Raw genomic sequence first — 26,313 nt, 5'->3', positions numbered from 1 at the left:
GAGACAGCTACTTCTGGAATAGACAGGTAAACAACATATGTTGTAGGTATAAATAAAAACCTTGGTTCCTACCTGATAGGTGGTAGACTTCGTGGGTGTTTGCCCAGTAGTCTGCATCACCTCAAGAAACTTTAGCGAGATATGTGATCTATGGCCAAGAATTCTTGTGGGACTGCCGAAGGGGTCTTATCCACTTACTCGGCAGAGCCTGAAAGGACTTTGTCAATGGGTGCTGATCCACTTATATGACAACACACCTTATTAAGGAGCACACAACCATTCCCGACCACCTGATCCTAACCACCATGTTAGTATTAAAAATTGCTCCGAGTTATCCCCAAACTCTTCGCAACAACCGTAACTCAAACCAAATTGCACACGCACACAATAATTTTCCAAAAAAAAAAAAAAAAAAAAAAATTTATGATACTCATCTAATAAAAGATATCACAAGAGTTCCTTACTGAACGGAAGTGACTGGCCGCCTGTGCGGCATCTGCACTTGTTCAGCAGAAAGTCTAGAACATATCTATTAGACTTAAGTAGTAATAATTAAGGATTGTTGTTAGCTCCTGTACCCAGGATTGTGCCCGCAGACACAAAAGGACCTAAAGAAAAACATTTTTCATAGGTCACACGAACGTCCTTCAAATAGTGAGAAGCAAACACAGAATTACATCTCCAATATGTCGCTTCCAAGATATTCTTAAGTGACATATTTCTCTGAAAAGAGAGAGACGTAGCCACTGCTCTCACTTCATGAGCTCTTACTCTCAGGAGTTTGAAAGAATCATCCGTGCAAGCCTTATGAGCGTCCATAATTACGTTCCTGACAAAAAAGGCTAAAGCATTCTTAGACATAGGTCTTGATGGATCCTTCACCGAGCACCAAAGACCTTGTCTAGAACCTCCCAACTGTTTCTTTTTCTGTAAGTAAAACTTTAACGCCCTTACTGGGCAAAGAGACCTCTCCGGTTCCCTGCCGATGAGACCCGATAAGCCTTTTACTTCGAAGTTTCTCGGCCAGGGATTCGAAGGATTTTCATTCTTCGCCAAGAATAATTCCTTGAAGGAACAGATGGCTGAATCTAGATTGAAACCCACTTTGTTACTAAGGGTGTGCAGTTCACTAACTCTTTTCGCCGTCGCCAGTGACAAAAGAAATAAACATTTTCTTGTTATGTCACGAAACGAGGCCAAATGCAGGGGTTCAAATCTCGCTGATGACAAGAACTTAAGCACCACGTCTAGATTCCAGTTAGGGGGAGAAGTAATCTTAGACTTCTTGGTCTCAAAAGATCTAATCAGATCATGTAGATCTTCATCGTTCCCAAATCAAGGCCTCTATTCCTAAAGACGGCCGATAGCATACTCCTATAGCCCTTTATCGTGGCTACGGAGAGACGCGATTCTTCTCTCAAAAATAACAGAAAATCAGCGATTTCTGTTACAGAGGTACTGGAGGAGGACAACTTCTTCGACTTACACCACCTTCTAAAAACTTCCCACTTCGATTGGTAAACACGGATAGTGGAAGTTCTCCGGGCTCTAGCGATCGAGCTTGCTGCTTTGCTAGAAAAGCCTCTCACTCTGACAAGTCTTTCGATAGTCGAAAGGCAGTCAGAGCGAGAGCGGGGAGGTTTTGATGAAACCTCTCGAAGTGTGGTTGTCTGAGAAGATCCTTCCTTTGTGGAAGGGATCTGGGGAAGTCTACCATCCACTCCAGCACCTCTGGGAACCACTCTTGAGCTGGCCAAAAGGGGGCTATCAGGGTCATTTTTGTCCCCTTTGAAGTCACAAACTTCCTGAGCACTTGCCCCAGAATCTTGAATGGGGGAAATGCGTAAACGTCTACATGAGACCAATCTAGCAGGAAGGCGTCTACTGTTAGAGCTCTGGGGTCTTCTACTACTGAACAGAAGACTTCCAGTCTTTTCGAGAGGAACGTGGCAAAGAGGTCGACATGAGGAGTCCCCCAAAGAGACCAGAGATTCCGGCAAACGTCTGAGTGGAGGGTCCATTCGGTATGAAGGACCTGGTTCCTCCTGCTCAGTCTGTCTGCTCTCACGTTCCTTACTCCCTGAACAAACCTCGTCAACAGAGAGATGTTCCTTTGCGATGTCCACAACAGCAGGTCTCTTGCGAGCTCGTAAAGGGCATACGAGTGAGTACCTCCTTGCTTCCGATTGTATGCAAGGGCGGTTGTATTGTCCGCATTCACTTGTACTATTTTGTTCCTCACTAAAGGTTCGAAGCTCTTTAGGGCTAGGTGTACAGCAAACAGCTCTTTGCAGTTTATGTGCCAGGACACTTGAAGAGCATTCCAAGTGCCTGACACCTCTCTCTTTCCCAAGGTTGCTCCCCAACCTTTTTCCGACGCGTTGGAAAACAATACAAGGTTTGGGTTCTGTGTTTCTAGGGAAGTACCCTTGTTTTCCTTCAGTGGAAGTAACCACCATTCTAAATGGCGTTTCATTAGAACTGGAATGGGAAAACTGTCCGAGAGAAGCCCTGTCTTCATGTTCCACGATCTTCTGAGGAAGAACTGAAGCGAACGGAGATGAAGTTTTCCTAGAGGAAAGAACTGTTCGAGCGAGGAAAGAGTCCCTAATAGGCTCAACCATTCCCTCGCCGAAGTACGTTCCTTCCTTAGGAAGAGAGAGACTTTTTCTAAACCTCTCGTTAGTCTCTCTCGAGAAGGAAATACTCGAAAACCCCGAGAATCCATCCGAATCCCCAGATAGACCAAGTTCTGGCTGGGGGGATCAGTTGGGACTTCTCGAGGTTCACGAGTAATCCTAATGTCTTTATCAGGTTTAGTGTCACAGTCAGGTCCTCCAAACACTGTTTCTCTGACTTTGCTCTGATGAGCCAGTCGTCTAGGTACAGAGATATACTGATTCCTTTCAGGTGAAGCCATCTCGCCACATTTTTCATAAGGCTTGTGAAAACCTGAGGCGCCGTAGACAGGCCGAAACACAAGGCTCTGAATTGGAAGATCCTTCCCCCAGTCATGAAACGGAGGTACTTCTTCGACGAAGGATGGATCGGGACGTGAAAATAGGCGTCCTGGAGATCCAGAGACACCATCCAATCCCCTTGGCGAAGAGCCGCAAGGACTGATGCAGAGGTCTCCATGGAGAACTTCTGTTTCTGAACAAACTTGTTCAGAGCGCTGACATCCAGAACTGGTCTCCAGCCCCCCGAGGCTTTCGCAACCAAGAAAAGACGATTGTAAAACCCTGGGGAGCTTTGATCCAGCACTAGCTCTATAGCTCTCTTGTCCCACATCTGATCCACCATTTGTTGAAGAGTATCTTTCAACACAGGGTCCTTGTAATTGGCGGACAATTCCCGCGGAGTTGACGTCAGGGGAGGATTGTCCAGGAAAGGAATGAGGTATCCCTTCTGTAGAACAGACATAGACCAAGCGTCTGTATCTATGAGAGTCCAGGCTTCCGCATATCCCCGGAGCCTGGCACCTACTGGTGTTTGGAGGAGCGCCACTTCACTTTCCCCTTTTAAAGGGACGGAAAGAGGCTCTACCTCTCTTCTCGGTCGTTTTTCTTTTAGCGGTAACTCTAGCGGGAGGGCCTCCTCGAAAGGGCCGAACAGGCGTAGACACACCTTTCTTGTCTCCCACCATCACTGGTCTCTTCTTCCTGGAAGATTGCAGGAGGAGATCCTGTGTTGCTTTCTCCGTCAGAGAACGGGAAATGTCCCTCACCAACTGCGACGGGAACAGAAAGTCAGACCTGGGAGCGAATAACAAGGCTGCCCTTTGCGAATGGGATACTGCTTTCGTCAAGAAAGCGCTAAAAACAGATCTCTTCTTCAAGAGACCTGCTCCAAATAAGGAAGAAACTTCTCCTGAGCCATCCTGTATCGCCTTGTCAATACAGGACAAAATTGCAAGGAGTACGTCCGGATCTAGTCCTTCAGAGGCATGAGCCTTCTTGGACATCAACCCAAGGGACCAATCTAGGAAGTTGAAGACTTCTAAAATGTGAAAAAGTCCCTTGAGGAGATGATCCAACTCTGAAAGACCCCAAGTAATCTTCGCAGTATGAAGGCTATGTCTCCTGGATGCATCTACCAGGCTGGAAAAGTCAGCTTCAGCCGAAGCTGGGAGAGTGAGTCCCATATTCTCCCCAGTCTGGTACCAAATACCTCTCTTGCCCGAAAGTCTAGCGGGAGGCATGCAAAATGACAATTTGTCCAAAATTGCATTTTTCCTAACTATACAAACCTGAGGTCCTTTTACAATAGGAAGGTACTAGCGGCAGCTGGATAGGTCGTAAGCTTTCGAACAAGGGGTTCGGTAGTTAACTGCTTGTCCGACAGGCGCGCGCGCGCGACTGGGAGGTAAACAAATCACTTTTGCTTTTGGCCCAAGCAAAAACTGCAGAGTGAGGGGTGGCATGAGGTGGGACTATGTGTAAAAGGACCTCAGGTTTGTATAGTTAGGAAAAATGCAATTTTGGACAAATTGTCATTTGTTCCGACACGGCATACAAACCTTCGGTCCTTTTACAATAGGAAGACTCACTTCTTGGTGGGAGGAATCTGAGTCTTTTGTGAACAGACTGGTGTTCGCCCAACCTTGGAATGCCTCCCTGGTCGTAAGAGCGAGGGAGGGATCCAAGCCTCTGTCCGATTGATCGGGGTGTGCACCGCAGGATCAATGGTCAGACCTCTGGACCAAGTACTAAGAGAGAGGCAAGCGTATCTCTTCGTACCAGCAAACAAGAACAAGTTCCTATTTGCAAGAGGCAACATAAAGTTATGGTTTGTCTCTTGTTGGCATCCACTTCCCCCCCCCTTGTAGGAGGAAGTGGTGGATATTCGCTCCCATCCCTAGTGAAAGGGATAAGGATGGGGCTCTGTCGAGTAGCTCACCGGCATCTCGTCCTTATCCAGCAAGGTGATGACCGTATCCCTACTACCAGGCAGTAGAGGGGGAGAAAAAGATAGGAAGAGAAGCCAGTCACTCTCTCATTCACTTATCTATTCTTACAGTCACACCAGGACTGATGCTGTTCAGCCTGCTAGGGTCTGGGTTAGCTACACAACGTGTTGAGCAGCCACCACGGGTCCCAAGGAAAACAATCCAAGGACCTGTGGGCAATATCCAAAAGGTAGAAGGAGGTGCCAGTGGTCTGGTTGTACCAGACCCCTGCCTTCAGTACCTGCGCCACGGAGAAGTTCTTGTGTAACTCGAGGGAGTGTACTTCTAGGTCATCTTGGTGCTGACGAAGAGTCTTCAACACTCAGCCTGGGATGTCGAGTTTCTTCAGAAAGCGCGGTCGCGCTTTCACAGGACAAAGCAGCATCTCCTTCGCATCGAAGGCGGTGAAGTCCATTAGGGAGGGGATTGTGAAGGACTCTAACCGATCGTCAGGAACCGAAGGGTTCAGAGTCTTCGCTACGAATTCGGTACGAAATCGAGCGTCACGAATCCCCATCCCCTGGATGCTTGACTTCGCAGGAAAAGTCATGCAATTACCTAAGAGGAAAAGAAGGGAATGGTCGTATGACCTATCCCTCTTCTCGACTTCGGTGATGTCCTGTACCCATACTGGTCTATTCGTCTGCAGCGAAGTTGTTCTTCTCGGTAGTGGATAGGACACCGACACTCAATGGTGGGTGTCGATGGTATGGGTACTGTGACAAGCCGTTAGGACGAAGAAAAGACTGTTATGGAGCAACCGAACTAAGTCCACAGCGAAGTTCGTACAGACTTGGGCGCTCTGACAGCTGCCGACTGACTGCGTTCGGTAGGAGGCAAGTTGTCCAAGCACCCGAGCAAGTCACGTGACCTTCGCCTTAAAAGGGTTATGCCAAGAGACTAAACAAATAATTTGTTCGTCACCGATGCCAGAAGGCAAGGTGATGACTCTCTTAAGGCATGTGCCCAACAGGCGAAAGTCAATTGCCTTCTAGAGACCGAGGTCCCTGATGGCAAGATATCTCATAGTATAGTTGATTCTCGGCTAAGGAGAGAAACAACACTATGTGTCGTTGAAGACGAAGGTGTACAGAAAATGCAACCTACGTCTTCACAGCTGAACCGAGAGAAGGATTCTCAAGATTCTGAACCTGTGCTACAAAGACTGAGAACGCTAACCGCTATTCATTGCTGTCCGGTGAGGATCGTAGTTGCAATAAAAGCGGAGCGCTTTTCAGTAATGAAGACAGGGAAATACTGCCTGAAGAACTGCTTCTCATGGGCTGAACATTTGGAAGTAGAGCTGTCAGGTCGGAGAGATAGGCGATGTCTTCTGACATATCTGTTAATTCGGGGCGAGCAATGAATAATTGCACACCTACGAATACGAGATATTTTGAAGACAAACTCAGATGTCTGCAAAAATCATTCGCATTATCGCGGTGCGATGCAGCGGGTGACTAGTACAGACTTCTGTTACCGTGCGGTAAACAGAAAGATGAGAGAGTCCAAGAGATATCTCTGTTGAAAATTCTCGCAATGTCGAAGGCGATGGAAATCGAGCGTCACAGCAGTAGATGGTCCTTCATTATTGCGAGAATCCCCGTTAATCAGAGACCTAAGTCCATGATTGTTGGGCAGAGATACGGTTCGGTAGTCAATCAAACCAGGGGAGAGAGAGACGTAACCGACCGTTCATCTCCGAGACCTAGCTGATACTGAGCCGCTATCAGGCAGTTCAATACGCAGTAGCTCTCGGTGACTCGTCATCCTGAGTTGCCAGGTAATCCATTATTCCACGAAGGAATGCGTTCGGCTAGAACCATCGAGCATAAAGAATACGCTCGAGCAATTATATTTAACCGAAACGGATTTCGGTAAATACAAAAGCTGATTTGGTGTTGTCATGACAATACCAAGTACTATCTAAAATCGAAACTGATAACTGCTGGGAGGTTGCAGGCAACCCCGAGTTGCAGTTCAATTAAGATACAATTCGTCTCGGTCACAAACCGTAGAGTTAACTACGGTATGCGCCTACCCCCCGGACAATTCAACTGTTAAAAGAATCATGTCGCGAGGGTAATATACGTAGTATATTTGTAGGTTCTGTACCACGACCTCCATCCTAAATTTCTTTTCCTCTCGAGGAATGAGAATAAGGATTTGGGAGATCGACCGCCTCGTTCTCTAGTCAAGAGAGTGAAGGAGAAGTCTTTCCCAAAGGAAAGCTTCAATGGTGAACAGAATACCGAAGACGATAGTTCAAGCCAAACTGGAAGTTCCCGTCCGTTCTTCTCTATTCCAGGTTAATCGCCTACTGTGAGATACTCTTCTTTCCGCAGCAGTCTTCTTCCAAATGCTAGAAATTACAGGAATTCGAGCATAAGCGAGGTTCCCGATTATTGTGTAACAATTATCGGGGATTCTCGCTCACTTTGGACCGTGGTCTCGCCTAAGTGTTTGGAGATCGTAAAAAACTCGAACACTCTGAGTGCGCTAGAAATTCCGTAGAATTCTAAGCACTCTGCGAAACCCCCCACCGAATTCGTCAAACGATATCGGCTGGTGGTCCTCTCGATTCCCGTAGAAATCGAGAAAGGGGCAGGATCCCTCCTCAATGACCGGGGCTTACGTCAGGTAGGACCTGAAGGTCCCCCCGGTAGCGCAGCCCCTAACGTGGGATCTTACAGAGAAATCTCTGTAGGATCCCTCCCCTTTCCCTCGTAGCCGTAAGGAGAGAGGGAATGGGGGAGGAATTGGATACTGGCTCGCCTTCCCAGCGGAACTAGCAGTTGGAGAAGAAAAGGAGCAGCCATCGCCTTACGGCGATGGCCTCTCAGAGCCTGGGAAAACGTATCGACAGGAGAAAACGTTTTCCCGAGGAGGGTTACGAACTCATACTGTAGGTAAGTGTCTGCCGCCACTGTGAACGTCGTCTGGGTGGGGCTGATCGACACCTGACAGGAGAGAGCCGATACCGTCCTCCGACTCATTCCAGTCCTCGTCGAGGTCGAAACCTCAGGAGGACCGAAGGGGTATTCAAATACGGTGTCCGAAGACACGTAGAAACGCCTCTGTCGCAGTAGAGGAGGTGAAGTAGCTTGTTCGACCGGCCAGAACTGAGAGAGCCTTCTTGTCCAGAGACGAGAGACTACCTGGTTCAACACAGTCGGCAAGCTCCGATCGCGGCAGACCCACCGTCGATTTGGGTTCCCTCTCGGGCCCCAAAACGACTCGAGCCGAGACGTGGCTCTGCTGGTGGGAGCGGCGATCCTTCCCCGAGGTCGTTGTGCTGACGAATCAGCGCCATAACCTCGGCAAAGTTCCTCTGGATCTCGGAAGTCACAGCATCTTGCAGAGTGGGACGTTAAGCCCTTCGAACAAGAGCATATTCCGAGAACCTTCCTCCTAAGAAGGGGGAACAGCGACAGCCCTCTCGGTCTTCTCCATCCACTTGCGCATACGTCCTGGCCGGTCCAAGAACCGTGCCTGGCACGTAGGGCGTCGTGGTGGGATCATGAGGGGCGCACCCCTCACGATCACTCCTCAATACCTCGCTCCTCCCGGTGTAACCCGAGGAGGTTGAAGGTACGGGAGAGGCAGACCTGACGCTCCCTCCTCGCTCGCTGGCAGAACCAGCAGGCTTGGAGGGCTGCAGGCGATCGTCAACCCGCGGTGGCGATCGAGCTGCAGGCCTGGTCGAACCGTCTCGCTGTAGAGAACGGCTGGACTGAGCACAGCGGCCCCGATCTCGAGTGTCAGAAGAGCTGGTGCTGGTTGCCGTACCTGATCGCTCTCTGTGAGAGCGACGGTCAGGCGACCTGCAGGCTCCACTGTCACGTGAGACCGGTGCTTGTCCTCACGGCACGTCACGGTCGCTGGTTCCAGCCGTGGCTGGTACCGGCGAACGGGAGGACCTCTTCCCAGCCTCAGCCCGTGGCCGGTCGTGGACCGTCACGTCCCCGGGTAGCCAGCTGGTCGCCGCGAGAGCGAGAGCTGGTCTGGTGAGAGTCACGTGAGCGGCTGTCACCAGTCTTCCGCCCCGTGCCGTGAACCTGACGCTGAGCGAGCTCCGAGGTCTGGTTCCTGGCTGCACGGTCGCTGGTAGGCGACCGTACACTCGGTACCTCCCGCGAACGAGAGGCCGAGACGGACCCTGATGCAGTGGCAGAACCACTGACACCAGGCGAGGAAGTACCGGTGTTAGCCGGTACTCCTCTGGTCCCCCGTAGTCTTCTTCCTTGCGAAGAAGAGACGCCGGCCCGTCTCCCGAAGGAGCAGGAGGACCAGGCGGAAGGAACCCTCCCACCGTCCCACCCGAGGTGAGAACGGGTCCCGAGGTAATCTCCCGAGGGGATACGTTCTTAGGAGGGAGGAGGCAACCTTCTTCTTCCTCGCTGTGAAGCCTTAGAAGTCGAATGGGAAGAGGCGGCAGCAGACGACGATGAAGAAGATGAAGACGACGACGACGACACCTTCCTCCTCTTCTTCGTCAGCTTCCTCAGGACAGACGTAAGATCTGCCATCCAGGGCGGAGCCGGGGCTGCTGTAGCCGAAGCCACAGGGCCCGGACGCACCTGTATAGACAGACCATAGTCTGGGGTAGTACCACCACGAACAGGGACGACGTCAGCAGGTATGGGCATCTCAGGAACAGCAGGCACAGCCAGCACAGCATCGGTAGGGACAGCCAGCGCAGCAACGGCAGGGACAGCCAGCGCAGCAACGGCAGGGACAGCCAGCGCAGCAACGGCAGGGACAGCCAGCGCAGCAACTGCATGGACAGTCAGCCCAGAATCGGCAGGTACGGCAGGCAGCACCGGAAACACAGGAAGTGGAGCAGCAGCCAGCAACATCCTGGTACTGGCGGCAGGTCCAGGGGCGAGCTCTAGGGCAGCGGAAGTGTGGTCGTTGCAGCGCGGCAACCACGAGCGGCGGCGGCACGCCCCCCTCTCGGTACGGCGAACGGCACTTCACAGCGGCTGTAGGCAAGACTGTTACCACGTGAGGCGAGTACACCAGGTGAGGAGGGACGTCGTCACCTGGAGCGTGGTCACCACTCCATGGGTGACCGCAGTAGGCCCAGACATAGAACCGCAGCCCCTGGACACTAGCACGCCCTGCAAATGGAAGGACGCCCATACCTCACCAAGGTCCACCCTCTTGGCAGTAGCACCTGCGGAAATAACAGTAGTAGCGATTAGTGGGGGGAAGTCCCCTCGCGCGGGGGGGTGAGCCCTCTCCGAACGAGTGGAAGACCCCGAATACAATTGTACATCGGGCACCGAGCGCCCTCCCCCGCGCTCGACGGATCGGGCGAGGAGAAGAACGCCGATAACCTCCCCCCCCCCCCAAGGGGAAGGGCCATCTGTGGGAGCTGAGCGGGGGGGGGGGGGGGGGTGGGGGGGGGGGGGGGGGGTTCTCGTTTCCCCACCCCCAGCACAGCACCCATGTACCCAACAATAATATAAGAGCCCGAGAGCAATCGTGCCCTCGGCCCGAATGCAAGGGCATAAGGATCAATTCCCTGACTGAGTGGAACTTGATCCAAATAATATTGATGCAATCAATAATAAAAGGAATAAAATGAAAAAGAATCTTGCATTACGATTCACTTCACAATGAATAAGGGCTCGGATCGAGCGCATTTGCGCCCTCGGTACCGAGCGCAAGGGTAAAAGGATCCATTCCCGATTATGAATGGAAACCTTGATCCATAATGAATTGATGCAATCAAATATATAGAAAATGAAAAGAATACTGCGCTTGCGATTTCACTTCATACAAATAAAAAGGGGAAGGATCAATTCCCGGGAAATAGCGGAAACATTGATCCAAGTAAACAATGCAATCTCAATAAAATATGAAAATGAAAAAGAACTGCACTTGCGATTTCACTTCATTCAAATAAAAAGGGGAAAGGATCAATTTCCGGGTAAGCTCGGAAACTGATCCAAAAAGAGTATTGCTACAATCAAATTAAATATATGAAAATGAAAAAGAATACTGTACTTGCGATTCCACTTCCATACAGAATAAGTTTTCGTGTCGAGCGCATTCGCTCGGCAACGGCATCAACAGGTCAAAAAATTAAATAAAATGAAAAGAGCACTTACTTACGATTTTCATCTACACATTTCCAACCAAAATATAACGCTCGGAGCGAGCGCTCTCCCGCCCTCGCACCGAGCATACACAATACGAGGATCATTTCTGGGAAAATGAATTCCCGCACTTACGCCCTTCAGTCCCGGCACTCGGGTAAACGGAGGGCGTGGAGAAACCAAGATCCTTTAATTCACAATTGAATTCAATGGAAATAAATATGAAATGATTGTACTTACAATTCAGTTTCACTAGATAAATAGAAAAAGAAAAACACAACCATGCGAAAGCAACGACGATGAAGCGGGCAGAGAGCGATGATACACGTCCACACGCCAGCAGGCCGAAAGCAAAAGTGGTTTGTTTACCTCCCAGTCGCGCGCGCGCGCCTGTCGGACAAGCAGTTAACTACCGAACCCCTTGTTCGAAAGCTTACGACCTATCCAGCTGCCGCTAGTACCTTCCTATTGTAAAAGGACCGAAGGTTTGTATGCCGTGTCGGAACAAACACCGTCCTGACTAGCTCCTTCTTGGTTAGCATCCAGCTATCCAGCGACTGAAGAGCTCTCTTCATAGAAATCGTCGGTCTCATCTTCAAGAAAGCCGACGACTTCGGCGTCTTAGAGCATGAAAAAAGTGAACGAGGCGAAGGAGGAGCGGCAGGGATCAATGCATCTCCGTATTCCTGGAGGAGGAGAGCTGTCAAACTTTGTAGTTAGACAGCCCTTCTCTGCCGTGAGTCTCGTCCTCTGAGTCCTCTTCCAATATCGGATCAGAAGGAGAAGTCACTTCCCGTTCCGGGTCTTCCTGCCCAAAAACTCTCTCTACGGGAGACAAACTCCTAATAGGAGAGGGGCTAAGAGAGTGTATAGCGCTCCTCTGCTTGGCTGGCTCCTCGCGCTTGGCTGGCGCCTCGCGCCTGGCTGGCGCCTCGCGCCTGGCTGGCGCCTCGCGCCTGGCTGGCGCCTCGCGCCTGGCTGGCGCCTCGCGCCTGGCTGGCGCCTCGCGCCTGGCTGGCGCCTCGCGCCTGGCTGACTCCTCGCGCTTGGCTGGCGCCTCGCGCCTGACTGATGCCTCGCGCCTGACTGATGCCTCGCGCCTCTCTAAACTCTCGCGCCTGGCTGGCGCCTCGCGCCTTTCTGGTGCCAAATCCTTGTATGGATGATGCTTGTCTGGCGCCTCGCGCCTGGCTGAATCCTCGCGCCTGGCTGTTTCCTCGCGCTCGGCTGAAGCTGCTGGTCTGGCAGACGTATCCCGTCTGGAAATATCCTCGCGCCTGTAAAGCGTTTCTCGCTTGTCTGGCGCTTTAATCCTATAAGACGCTTCTCGTCTGTAGGAAACCTCGCGCTTGACTGGCGCCTCGCGCTTGTCTGGCGATTCAAAATCGTCCAAAGAGTCTCTATCCGAGTAGATCTCAAACGCCTCACGTCCCACAGGAGCCACACTCCTGGCGGGAGAAGGAAGACGAGTCTTCTTGACAGGAAGTCTCACGTCTTTCTTACGAGGGGGATCCTTCGAAAGGACTCCTACCAAGGCGGATAACTGTTCTTGCACAGCCAAAATGATCCTCTTGGAAGCCTCTCCGGCGTCTTCTTGAACGGGAGAGGGAGACCTCGAAGGAGTTTTGTCCAAACCATGGGACGTCAAAACCCTCTTAGCCTTCTTGATGGAAGGAGGCGCTTCTTCCGAAAAGCGTTCGGGGCTAGAATCCAACACAGGATCTTTCCAGTGCCTTTTCAGGGGCCTGGACAAGTCCGAATCCTTCCACCCTCGTTTAGGAGAGGGAGAAGCGGACGAAGAGAAGCACTCTCTGAGGACGTTTTTTCCTATAGCGGTCCTGAGCAGTCTGTCTATTTACAGAGCCTGCTGAAGGGACGCCTGATCGGGGGGAATTCTCCACAACCTCCGTACGGCTTTCGACTTTCCTTCTCCTCTGGGCTTGGGAGCTTGGAAGAGGTCTAGGCCTGGGAGCGTCGCAGAGACGGTCAGACGCCCCCTCCACAACACTGGGGACACTCACTTCACTATAATCACTTTCACAATCCTTACCTTTCATGGCAGCCATTTTGGATTTCATCCTGTGAAGAGTAGCTTTCAGTTCAGCAATTTCCGAGGCCGAATCTGAATGTAAAGCCAGTGAGGGCCCTGATACAGAATTAGAATCAAATGCATAGTTAAGAGAAGAGTTAGAATCATCCAAAGGCTCAATAGGCCTTGTACTACTACCCGCAATCTTAGATGCAGCCCTTCTGACTCTATCCCTTTCTAACTTCTTCAAGTAAGAAGTTAGAGTCTTCCATTCCTCAACATTCAACCTCTCACACTCATGACAGGTGTTAGAAATAGAACAATCAAAACCTCTACATTTGCGACATACAGTGAGAGGATCAACCGAAGCCTTCGGTATCCTCACCTTGCAGCCTACATTCACACACACTCTCACACAACCACTTGAATCAGACATTCTTGAAGAAAAATCAAAAGCAAGTCCAAATCCAGTCCACAGTAGCGAATGCCAAAACAACGATCCAGGTACGTCACCAAAAGTCCATAAAAAGATGATCAATTGTCTAGAAAAGCGAATTCCAGTCAGGAGGTGGCAGCAACGATGTTGATACCACCGGCGACAGAAAATATATGAGTAGAAAACGGGAATGGTTCCTAGTCCTGCCGCCCAGGGCAGGCCGGTAGATCACCTGACCTACCTGTAGCGAGTGGCGCGAAATTTGAATTTCTGTCGGGGACGACGGAGTCTTAGCTATGTATATATCTGACAGGTAAGTTGATTGTATGAAAATTCTCTGGCCTTTCTGCTGATACAATTACCATGCACGAACACAGACTGCATCTGTAGTTATTTAAGTATACAGGCAGTCCCTGGGTTACGACGGGTTCAGCTTATGACATTCTGAGGTTAAGGCGCTTTTCAATTATATTCATCAGAAATACGACGCATGTTCCAGGGTTACGACGCCTACAACACTGATCTGACGGAAGAAATATGACACCAAAAGTGCAAAATAATCAATAATTGAAGTTTTTTTTGATGAAAAATGCATTAATAATGCAGTTTACATAGTTTTGAAGGCACCCAGAGCATTAAAAGTAAGGTTTTCTTAGGATTTTTGATGATGTTCCGGCTTACAACGCATCTCAAGAACGGAACCCCAGTCGTAACCCAGGGACTGCCTGTATATGTCTGTAAGAAAACCCTTGTTTACCTGTAATAAACATCAGTGCCCAGTTATCTGTCTTCCTCTCTTGTCCTCAGAACTTGTGACCACCCAGATTGGACGGTGACAGCGGTTTTGGTTCGACCATTAATGGACTTATTACTGCCACTCACCTTCAGAGACCTTTAGCGGACTTAATACGGCACCACAGTCTAGGTTTCTGAAAGTTCCTCTCTGGGGTTGACCCAACACCATTAACGGCGCTCATTTAGAGTTTCAGTGCGTGAGACAACCCACACGGACAGGTAGCAGGGTGCTGGTCAACTACCACACAGCATCAGGCCGCAGACTGGACACATCCACATCGACATTGTGGGTTTCCTTGCCTCAATCAGGGGATGCCAGATACCTTTTCAGCCAGCCCAATGACATTGCTGCACCTACGGGCCTCCTCAGCTCTTCCCCCAACGCCATTACCGCATCTGCGAGTTCCCAGGCAACCTCCCAATGCCGCTGCCGCACCCCGGGGGCCTGCTCTGCGCACCCTGACGTCGCTGTTGCACCTGTGGGCCTGCTCGGCGCGCCGGATGCCACAGCCAGTGGGCCTTCTCGAACCCCCGACGCTGCTGCCGTTCCTGGGGGCTCGTTTGTCCCGCCCGATGTCGCTACCACACCTGTGGACCTGCTTGCCCTCCCGATGCCGCTGCCTGTAGTCCTCGGCCCGCCGACGCCGCTGCTGCACCTGTAGACCTGCTCTGCTGCTCCAACTGTTACCTGCAGGCCTCCTCAGCCTCCCAACGTACTTGCAGTCCTCTGCCTGCCCAACACCGCTGCCACACCTGGGGACTTCCTTGGCCAAACCAACGCCGCTGCCACACCTGGGGGTCCCCTCAGCTCGTCCCACGCTACCACTACACACAATACAGCTCCCTTTGCAGTCTTGGCTACCCACAGTCGACAGTTGAACACCCCAGGCAACCGCCAGGGGAGGCATCCTGTCAGCCAGCAAAGCTGAAGGACTCAGCAATCAATGACACCCCACAACAAGTGATCATAGATACGGGATCACCTCCTGCCTCCAAGATATTTATCATCCAATCATTATTTCATAATAGTTATTGTCTTTGGGGGGGAGTATTTGTAAGGACAACGTCTTTTCGCTATTTTTATTCCACTATAACATCATCTTATGTAGAATTCTCTGGCCTTTCCACTGATTTAATTACCATGTATGAACACAGAATGCATCTGTAGTTATTTATGTATATATGACTGTAAGAAAACACAAATCGGCTGGGCCAGACACAGTTTTCTCTCTCTTCGGGTCGGATACTACATATCCTTCCGCAGCCTCCTTTATAATCATGTTTACCTGTAATAAACATCAGTACCCAGTTATCTGTCCTCTTCTCTTGTCCTTACACTACTATCCAGGAGAAGGACCTGGAAACCCCCCCCGCAGGGGAAGGCGCCAACCGTGGGAGCTGAGCCGGGGGCAGAAAAGAAGATGAAGTGTCCGTAACCAAAGGAGTCGCGGGAGAGCTCTCCGACGACTCCTTTGCCGGCCTTCGCTTCTTCCTACCCTCGTACAAGCCCCACTGCGCCTCTGACCAAGAAACACATACATCACAAGGCTCGGCGTGGGTACACTCACGCCCCCGACACCGAGCACACAATACATGGGGATCGATCTCAGGGAAAGAGCAGAACTTACCGCACTTACGCCCCTCAGTTCCCGGGCACAGTCGCCGGATGATAGTAGGGTGCGGAGAATCTATGATCGATCAATTAAGTTCCAATTCAAAAAAGAAACAAAAAGGGAAAAGATTGTACTTACAATAAATCTTGCAACCACAAAGAGAAACGCAACCATACAATAAAGAAAGCAAACGACGATGAAGCGGGCAGAGAGCGCAGAACACACGTCCACTCGCTGTGAGACCGAAAGCAAAAGTGATTGTTTACCTCCCAGTCGCGCGCGCGCCTGTCGGACAAGCAGTTAACTACCGAACCCCTTGTTCGAAAGCTTACGACCTATCCAGCTGCCGCTAGTAACCTTCCTATTGTAAAAGGACCGAAGGTTTGTATGCCGTGTCGGAACAGACGCAATTGTAAGCTAAAACTCTTATATTCTAGTAATATTCAATCATTTACCTTCATTTTGCAACGACTTGGAAGTCTCTAGCACAATATTTCGATTTATGGTGAATTTATGAAAAAAAAAATGACAATTTGTCCAAAATTGCATTTTTCCTAACTATACAAACCTGAGGTCCTTTTACAATAGGAAGGTACTAGCGGCAGCTGGATAGGTCGTAAGCTTTCGAACAAGGGGTTCGGTAGTTAACTGCTTGTCCGACAGGCGCGCGCGCGCGACTGGTAGGTAAACAAATCACTTTTGCTTTTGGCCCAAGCAAAAACTGCAGAGTGAGGGTTGGCATGAGGTGGGGCTATGTGTAAAAGGACCTCAGGTTTGTATAGTTAGGAAAAATGCAATTTTGGACTAATTGTCATTTGTTCCGACACGGCATACAAACCTTCGGTCCTTTTACAATAGGAAGACTCACTTCTTGGTGGGAGGAATCTGAGTCTTTTGTGAACAGACTGGTGTTCGCCCAACCTTGGAATGCCTCCCTAGTCGTAAGAGCGAGGGAGGGATCCAAGCCTCTGTCCGATTGATCGGGGTGTGCACCGCAGGATCAATGGTCAGACCTCTGGACCAAGTACTAAGAGAGAGGCAAGCGTATCTCTTCGTACCAGCAAACAAGAACAAGTTCCTATTTGCAAGAGGCAACATAAATTTATGGTTTGTCTCTTGTTGGCATCCATTTCCCCCCCCTTGTAGGAGGAAGTGGTGGATATTCGCTCCCATCCCTAGTGAAAGGGATAGGATGGGGCTCTGTCGAGTAGCTCACCGGCATCTCGTCCTTATCCAGCAAGGTGATGACAGTATCCCTCTACCCACAGGTAGAGGGGGAGAAAAAGATAGGAAGAGAAGCCAGTCACTCTCTCATTCACTTATCTATTCTTACAGTCACACCAGGACTCGATGCTGTTCAGCCTGCTAGGTCTGGGTTAGCTAGACAACGTGTTGAGCAGCCACCACGGGTCCTAAGGAAAACGATCCAAGGACCTGTGGGCAATATCCAAAAGGTAGAAGGAGGTGCCGGTGGTCTGGTTGTACCAGACCCCTGCCTTCAGTACCTGCGCCACGGAGTTCTTGTGTAACTCGAGGGAGTGTACTTCTAGGTCATCTTGGTGCTGACGAAGAGTCTTCAACACTCAGCCTGGGATGTCGAGTTTCTTCAGAAAGCGGCGGTCGCGCTTTCACAGGACAAAGCAGCATCTCCTTCGCATCGAAGGCGGTGAAGTCCATTAGGGAGGGGATTGTGAAGGACTCTAACCGATCGTCAGAACCGAAGGGTTCAGAGTCTTCGCTACGAATTCGGTACGAAATCGAGCGTCACGAATCCCCATCCCCTGGATGCTTGACTTCGCAGTAAAAGTCATGCAATTACCTCAGAGGAAAAGAAGGGAATGGTCGTATGACCTATCCCTCTTCTCAACTTCGGTGATGTCCTGTACCCATACTGGTCTATCCGTCTGCAGCGAAGTTGTTGTTCTCGGTAGTGGATAGGACACCGACACTCAATGTTGGGTGTCGATAGTATGGGTACTGTGACAAGCCGTTAGGACGAAGAAAAGATTGTTATGGAACAACCGAACTAAGTCCACAGCGAAGTTCGTAACAGACTTGGGAGCTCTGACAGCTGCCGACTGACTGCGTTCGGTAGGAGGCAAGTTGTCCAAGCACCCCGAGCAAGTCACGTGACCTTCGCCTTAAAAGGGTTATGCCAAGAGACTAAACAAATAATTTGTTCGTCACCGATGCCAGAAGGCAAGGTGATGATTCTCTTAAGGCATGTGCCCAACAGGCGAAAGTCACTTGCCTTCTAGAGACCGAGGTCCTTGATGGCAAGATAACTCATATATAGTTGATTCTCGCTAAGGAGAAACAACACTATGTGTCGTTGAAGACGAAGGTGTACAGAAAATGCAACCTACGTCTTCACAGCTGAACCGAGAGAAGGATTCTCAAGATTCTGAACCTGTGCTACAAAGACTGAGAACGCTAACCGCTATTCATTGCTGTCCGGTGAGGATCGTAGTTGCAATAAAAGCGGAGCGCTTTTCAGTAATGAAGACAGGGAAATACTGAAGAACTGCTTCTCATGGGCTGAACATTTGGAAGTAGAGCTGTCAGGTCGGAGAGTAGGCGATGTCTTCTGACATATCTGTTAATTCGGGGCGAGCAATGAATAATTGCACACCTACGAATACGAGATATTTTGAAGACAAACTCAGATGTCTGCAAAAATCATTCGCATTATCGCGGTGCGATGAAGCGGTTGACTAGTACAGACTTCTGTTACCGTGCGGTAAACAGAAAGATGAAAGAGTCCAAGAGATATCTCTGTTGAAAATTCTCGCAATGTCGAAGGCGATGAAATCGAGCGTCACAGCAGTAGATGGTCCTTCATTATTGCGAGAATCCCCGTTAATCAGAGACCTAAGTCCATGATTGTTGGGCAGAGATACGGTTCGTTAGTCAATCAAACCAGGGGAGAGAGAGAGACGTAACCGACCGTTCATCTCCGAGACCTAGCTGATACTGAGCCGCTATCAGGCAGTTCAATACGCAGTAGCTCTCGGTGACTCGTCATCCTGAGTTGCCAGGTAATCCATTATTCCACGAAGGAATGCGTTCGGCTAGAACCATCGAGCATAAAGAATACGCTCGAGCAATTATATTTAACCGAAACGGATTTCGGTAAATACAAAAGCTGATTTGGTGTTGTCATGACAATACCAAGTATCTAAAATCGAAAACTGATAACTGCTGGGAGGTTGCAGGCAACCCCGAGTTGCAGTTCAATTAAGATACAATTCGTCTCGGTCACAAACCGTAGAGTTAACTACTATGCGCCTACCCCCCGGACAATTCAACTGTTAAAAGAATCATTTGGTCGCGAGGGTAATATACGTAGTATATTTGTAGGTTCTGTACCACGACCTCCATCCTAAATTTCTTTTCCCCTCGAGAATGATAAGGATTGGAGATTCGACCACCTTCGTTCTCTAGTCAAGAGAGTGAAGGAGAAGTCTTTCCCAAAGGAAGCTTCAATGGTGAACAGAATACCGAAGACGATAGTTCAAGCCAAACTGGAAGTTCCCGTCCGTTCTTCTCTATTCCAGGTTAAACGCCTACTGTGAGATACTCTTCTTCCAGCAGCAGTCTTCTTCCAAATGCTAGAAATTACAGGAATTCGAGCATAAGCGAGGTTCCCGATTATCGTGTAACAATTATCGGGGATTCTCGCTCACTTTGGACCGTGGTCTCGCCTAAGTGTTTGGAGATCGTAAAAAACTCGAACACTCTGAGTGCGCTAGAAATTCCGTAGAATTCTAAGCACTCTGCGAAACCCCCCACCGAATTCGTCAAACGATATCGGCTGGTGGTCCTCTCGATTCCCGTAGGAATCGAGAAAGGGGCAGGATCCCTCCTCAACAACCGGGGCTTACGTCAGGTAGGACCCGAAGGTCCCCCCGGTAGCGCAGCCCCTAACGTGGGATCTTACAGAGAAATCTCTGTAGGATCCCTCCCCTTTCCCTCGTAGCCGTAAGGAGAGAGGGAATGGGGGAGGAATTGGATACTGGCTCGCCTTCCCAGCGGAACTAGCAGTTGGAGAAGAAAAGGAGCAGCCATCGCCTTACGGCGATGGCCTCTCAGAGCCTGGGAAAACGTATCGGTCAGGGAGGTGAAAACGTTTTCCCCCCGAGGAGGGTTACGAACTCATACTGTAGGTAAGGGTCTGCCGCCACTGTGAACGTCGTCTGGGTGGGTGGGGCTGATCGACACCTGACAGGAGAGAGCCGATACCGTCCTCCGACTCATTCCAGTCCTCGTCGAGGTCGAAACCTCAGGAGGACCGAAGGGGTATTCAAATACGGTGTCCGAAGACACGTAGAAACGCCTCTGTCCGCAGTAGAAGGAAGTGAAGTAGCTTGTTCGACCAGGCCAGAACTGAGAGAGCCTTCTTGTCCGGAGACGAGAGACTACCTGGTTCAACACAGTCGGCAAGCTCCGATCGCGGCAGACCCACCGTCGATTTGGGTTCCCTCTCGGGCCCCAAAACGACTCGAGCCGAGACGTGGCTCTGCTGGTGGGTGGGAGCGGCGATCCTTCCCCGAGGTCGTTGTGCTGACGAATCAGCGCCATAACCTCGGCAAAGTTCCTCTAGATCTCGGAAGTCACAGCATCTTGCAGAGTGGGACCGTTAAGCCCTTCGAACAAGAGCATATTCCGAGAACCTTCCTCCTAAGAAGGGGGTGGGAACAGCGACAGCCCTCTCGGTCTTACCCATCCACTTGCGCATACGTCCTGGCCGGTCCAAGAACCGTGCCTGGCACGTAGGGGCGTCGTGGTGGGATCATGAGGGGCGCACCCCTCACGATCACTCCTCCAATACCTCGCTCCTCCCGGTGTAACCCGAGGAGGTTGAAGGTATGGGAGAGGCAGACCTGACGCTCCTCCTCGCTTCGCTGGCAGAACCAGCAGGCTTGGAGGGCTGCAGGCGATCGTCAACCCGCGGTGGCGATCGAGCTGCAGGCCTGGTCGAACCGTCTCGCTGTGGAGAACGGCTGGACTGAGCACAGCGGCCCCGATCTCGAGTGTCAGAAGCGCTGGTGCTGGTTGCCGTACCCGATCGCTCTCTGTGAGAGCGACGGTCAGGCGACCTGCAGGCTCCACTGTCACAGTGAGAACCGGTGCTTGTCCTCACGGCACGTCACGTCGCTGGTTTCCAGCCGTGGCTGGCACCGGCGAACGGGAGGACCTCTTCCCAGCCTCAGCCTGCGGCCGGTCGTGGACCGTCACGTCCCCGGGTAGCCAGCTGTTCGCCGCGAGAGTGAGAGCTGGTCTGGTGAGAGTCACGTGAGCGGCTGTCACCAGTCTTCCGCCCCGTGCCGTGAACCTGACGCTGAGCGGACTCAGAGGTCTGGTTCCTGGCTGCACGGTCGCTGGTAGGCGACCGTACACTCGGTACCTCCCGCGAACGAGAGGCCGAGACGGACCCTGATGCAGTGGCAGAACCACTGACACCAGGCGAGGAAGTACCGGTGTTAGCCGGTACCCCTCTGGTCCCCGTAGTCTTCTTCCTTGCGGAAGAAGAGACGGGCCCCGCTCCCGAAGGAGCAGGAGGACCAGCGGAAGGAACCCTCCCGTCCCACCGAGGTGAGACGGGTCCCGAGAAGCTCCCGAGGGAGACTTCTTAGGAGGGAGGAGGCAACCTTCTTCTTCCTCGGCTGTGAAGCCTTAGAAGTCGAAGGGGAAGAGGCGGCAGCCGACGACGATGAAGAAGATGAAGACGACGACGACGACACCTTCCTCCTCTTCTTCGTCAGCTTCCTCAGGACAGACGTAAGATCTGCTATCCAGGGCGGAGCCGGGGCTGCTGTAGCCGAAGCCACAGGGCCCGGACGCACCTGTACAGACAGACCAAAGTCTGGGGTAGTACCACCACGAACAGGGACGACATCAGCAGGTATGGGCATCTCAGGAACAGCAGGCACAGCCAGCACAGCATCGGTAGGGACAGCCAGCGCAGCAACGGCAGGGACAGCCAGCGCAGCAACGGCAGGGACAGCCAGCGCAGCAACGGCAGGGACAGCCAGCGCAGCAACTGCATGTGTAAGTGTTTACATAATAAAAATATGGAATGTTAGTCCATATATATAAAAGTCTAAAACTAAAGAGGTCAACCAGATTGCTTGCAGGAATGTGATCAGACTAGAGACGCTAAAGATGACGTATACAATAAGTATGTAAGCTAAGATAACATGCCGTCACCTGTAGTCATTCAATTGTTTATAAAACATTAGTCCAAGCTCCCTGCTTGAGACAACTACCCCGACCTATTATTCAAACGGCCTACGTGATCTGTAGCTGTCTCATTCGATTGTGTGTTCGTATGAAACTATGTCATCTGATAGTATGTTCATATGTTCGAACTACTGGCTGTTCCTTCATAACTTGTAACAGAGATGGTAGACAGCAGAACAGAGTTAGCTATCGTCATTAGAAGACCTGTACCTCTTTACCTAAGCTTTATCATGTAGAGGAATAGGATTAGCCATCATCATTGGCAGAAGCGATCAAGCTATCGTCATAGAAGACTTGTACGATCATACCTGATCTTCATCATGTAAAACTTCAGAAGAATATACTATTTTTATACCTTGTGTTTTCTACAAGAACCTCACCGAACCATGAGTTTAACACATCGTCGTAAAGATAATACCGACTTCGTAAGTGATCTACAAAACCCCAGACACTCCATTGAAGATGGAAGTGCAATACCAACCGACTTAGCGTATAGATTATCGCTAGTCTAACATTACCTCATAGGGCGCCTTATCATACAAGGCAGAGCCCTAATATTGGTGGCAGCGGACCAGAAAGATCTACAACGTCCTACGAAAAAAATAAAAACCCAAAAGAATAATAATCATGTATCAATAAGAAGTCAACGACGACGGAGCAGCAGATTCGTCAAGCAACCACCTAGTGATCATCATTAGTGAGGCGACTTCAGAAAACAACAAGATTCTCAAGCAACTTAGTATCATCGTTAGTGAATAACTTCAAGAAACAAAACCGACGTGTCTTTTTCTTACAACAACGGAAGCTTCGTCTCTCATTAGAATCATTCAAGAAACATCGTTAGTGAGCGTTTCCGGCACTGCAAGAAACAAACCGAACGCGTCTGCAGCATCGGATTTTTCAGGGCTCGAATCATCGAAACAACGCGCACGGGGGAAACTGAAGCCAAACCAGGTCGTCCGCTAAATAGAGAAGGAGGACCAAGGCCGTGTGTCGTTATCGGAACAGACCGTGACTTCCCACAAAAGCAAGCTAAGTACAATTTTTTATTCATTTGGAGTAAACTTTGAGTGTTTCCTTTACAGGTCGAATTTCGTTATTCCTGTGGCTGAAGTTACGAGACTTCTTATCTTACTTTTTTACAGAAATTATCTACATCATTGAGATTTCGCTACTGCGAGTTTTTATCTTTGAGTGTCTGTTTCCAGAAGTTCTACTAAAATATCATAATCATATACTATGTTATTTTATTTTATCATTTTGGGTGATTATTAATCCCTTACGTAACAAATCATATTAAACAGTGAATATGCGTTTTACGCAGTGGACGTCTGTATTTATACAGATGCATGGATAGGGTCGTTAAGCACCGTAGTGATTAGAAAAACAAAAACACACAAAAAACAAGTGGAACACCCGTACATCATCTATATAAATTAGAGGTAACACTATTTCGGGTCATGACAATAAATGCTCTTTGCAAAGTCCCGATCGCAGTTTTAGCCTTGAGTTTTTTGAGTTATATAAAATATCGAACCTCAATGACTCAACTTAACTTTAAAATATGGCTGGATTGCAAGGAATAACATGTCTGTAAAAAACTTTCATCAGGCTAAACGCGCTGACCAGGATCCCTCACTATTTCAAATTTTAGCAAAGAATGAAGTACAAACAGTTAAAATTGAATACAGTAGAGATAACTTGTCTTATTAGTAATCGCTCAGTTCCTAATAGTTCATCATGCATTGCTTTATACGTACCAGCAACATAATGCTAAAAACACACAATACGTTTGCCGATGGTAATAAGAGAAGGATCCTAATTATTACAAAAAGAAATAGAAACAGTAGCCCGTTCAGAATCAAACAAGCAAACTAGGTGACTGTGTCACCTAGTCAAGCGGTTCAAGGTCAGTCGAAAAAACTGCGAAGTGTTCAAAGCAAAGCAAATTCCACACAATAAGCGACTCTAGCAGAGTGGGGAAAAGCGATGTTGGTTCATACATACCGATATCTTTTTGAACTAAAAATGGATTTTTCCTATGCATCACACGACAGTATCAAGTAATCAGAGCAGGTTCTAGTAATTTTTAATACATTAAGTTATAATAAATACTGGTGGATTAAGCCCGACTGTACGCGCCGTAAAAATTAGAATATCTTATTTATTCCTTTAGTACAATTAATTACCAGTAATTTACGGACTCCCGTCTGTTGTTCGAACTTCCCTAATGAGAAGTCCGATAAGCGAGCGCTTACAGATACCTCTATAGTTATAAAAAACATTGATCTGTATCTAGCGTAATTGTAAGATTCATCTAGGGGTATACAAAATATTATCTTACATCCTGCAAAATAAGGCGTGTTTATCAAATGAAAATCCTATAAACCTTCAAACATATTAAAATCAGTTTGAACAAAAAGAGACAGTTAAATAATAACTTATATAGAGGAACTATACATTTGTCTCATAAATCGTAAACAATTGTTCAAATGACCCAACAGAATTCTCCCATAACCACAGTCGCAGTTTTGCACGCAAAATCTCGAGACGCATGCACCCTCGAATGTCTTGGTGTGTGTAAAAAAGACTTTGCTGGGAAATGAAATTTTAATCCTTCCCGACACTCTGAAATATAACGATTTTCCGCGAACAAAGCCCTAAAAGTATACATATCGTGGATACGGAAGTTATAAATATCGCATTTTTTTTATTGTTTGCTAATTTTTAATCACGCCCAACCAGTCGTGGATGAATCTCTCTGATAATCTATCTAAAGTAATATCCGTAAAGTCATTCAAGCAGAGTATTCAGCAGAATTTTTTTTATCTTCTACCTGAATACCAGGAAGTTTTCTCCTAGCGAGTGATCTCTGGGAGAAAAACGATGTCATTGAAAACAAAATACGGTCTAAGGACAAACATAAAGCTATATACGTACCTTCGTGTAGAACCCCCAATGAAATTTCAAAATAGAGTATGACGAAGTTGAAAAATGTTAGTAATAGGAGCCATTAGGAAATCAAATAAGCCCTATAATGTTTTTTTTCCCTCAAATGTCATGCCATAAAAGATCGGACTTCTGGCGTATTCTGCGTAGAGTTCTGTCGCTTAAACAAGGAAACGAGTTCCGATAGTTTCCAGTGCGATGTACCGACGACATCTTATTTCTGTTAGGTTAGAATAAATTTTTTTCACCAACTTGGACTTACTTGAAGGCTTTTACCTGATACCATTACCTAAGTGATTGTACCTCATACACAGTTTTCAGCACACCCAGGGGACATTATCAATTTTTACGTATGCCTCCGGCTTACGTTGCGCCCCAAATTACAATATAGTGTTTGGAGATTTTTAGGGGATACCCTACATGCCTATATGGATGATCTTGTAATCTTTTCTAAATACTTAGAAGTAATTCACATAAAGAGTAGAGCTAGTGCTACAGAGACAAAGGAACACAAATAATCTCAGAGTAAAATATCTAAATGCGAGTTTTTAAAAACCGAACATGTTTATCTAGGTTTTATGTGTCTGGTCAAGGTCTTAAAAGTAGTCCATGGTAAGGTGTCGGCTATTCATAACTTTCCGGTACTTATTAACGTAAAAGGGGGATACAGCACTTTTGCGCTGTAGTGGGTATTACAATCGTATGCAAATATGTAACTCTTCAATCATGACAGCTCCTTTAACAGATCTTACGAAGAAGAGCGTAGATTTATTATGGTCTAAAAAGCATCAACAGGCGTTCGATATCTTAATAGCGGAATAATGCAGCTTACCTAACTTAAAAATCCCTGATTTAAATAAGGAATTTTTTTTTATTGCAACAGATGCCTCAGACCAAGGGGTAAGAGGATACTACTTCAGTAATATGATAACAGTTCTTTCCTATAGCTTTTTATTCACGTAAACTAAAGCCTCTGAAAGTAAATATGCAGTAATAGGCAAGGAAGGGCTAGGTATCTTTAAACACTAGTACATTTTAAGTTCATAATCTATGGCTATCCTGATAAAGTCCTTACTGAACATGATCCTTTACCGAGTTTTTCAAAGGCTTTAATCACAGTCCAAAAGGAACTCGGTGACAAATGATCATTCAGGTCTTTGGAGCCAAGATAAGATATCTACCTGGGAAAGCAA

The 26,313-nt window shown here is 48.8% G+C and overlaps 1 long non-coding RNA gene across 1 annotated transcript in view; it reads right to left on the bottom strand.

Moving 5' to 3' along the window:
• Positions 1-26,313, bottom strand: part of LOC135218275 (uncharacterized) — a 105,697-nt gene that overhangs the window by 63,857 nt on the left and 15,527 nt on the right. The gene's annotated exons all lie outside the window — the stretch shown is intronic.

The sequence above is a fragment of the Macrobrachium nipponense genome, chromosome 9 (genome assembly GCF_015104395.2).
Source record: "Macrobrachium nipponense isolate FS-2020 chromosome 9, ASM1510439v2, whole genome shotgun sequence".
In the NCBI taxonomy this organism is placed as follows: domain Eukaryota; kingdom Metazoa; phylum Arthropoda; class Malacostraca; order Decapoda; family Palaemonidae; genus Macrobrachium; species Macrobrachium nipponense.
This window is presented reverse-complemented; position numbering and strand designations above follow the sequence as displayed.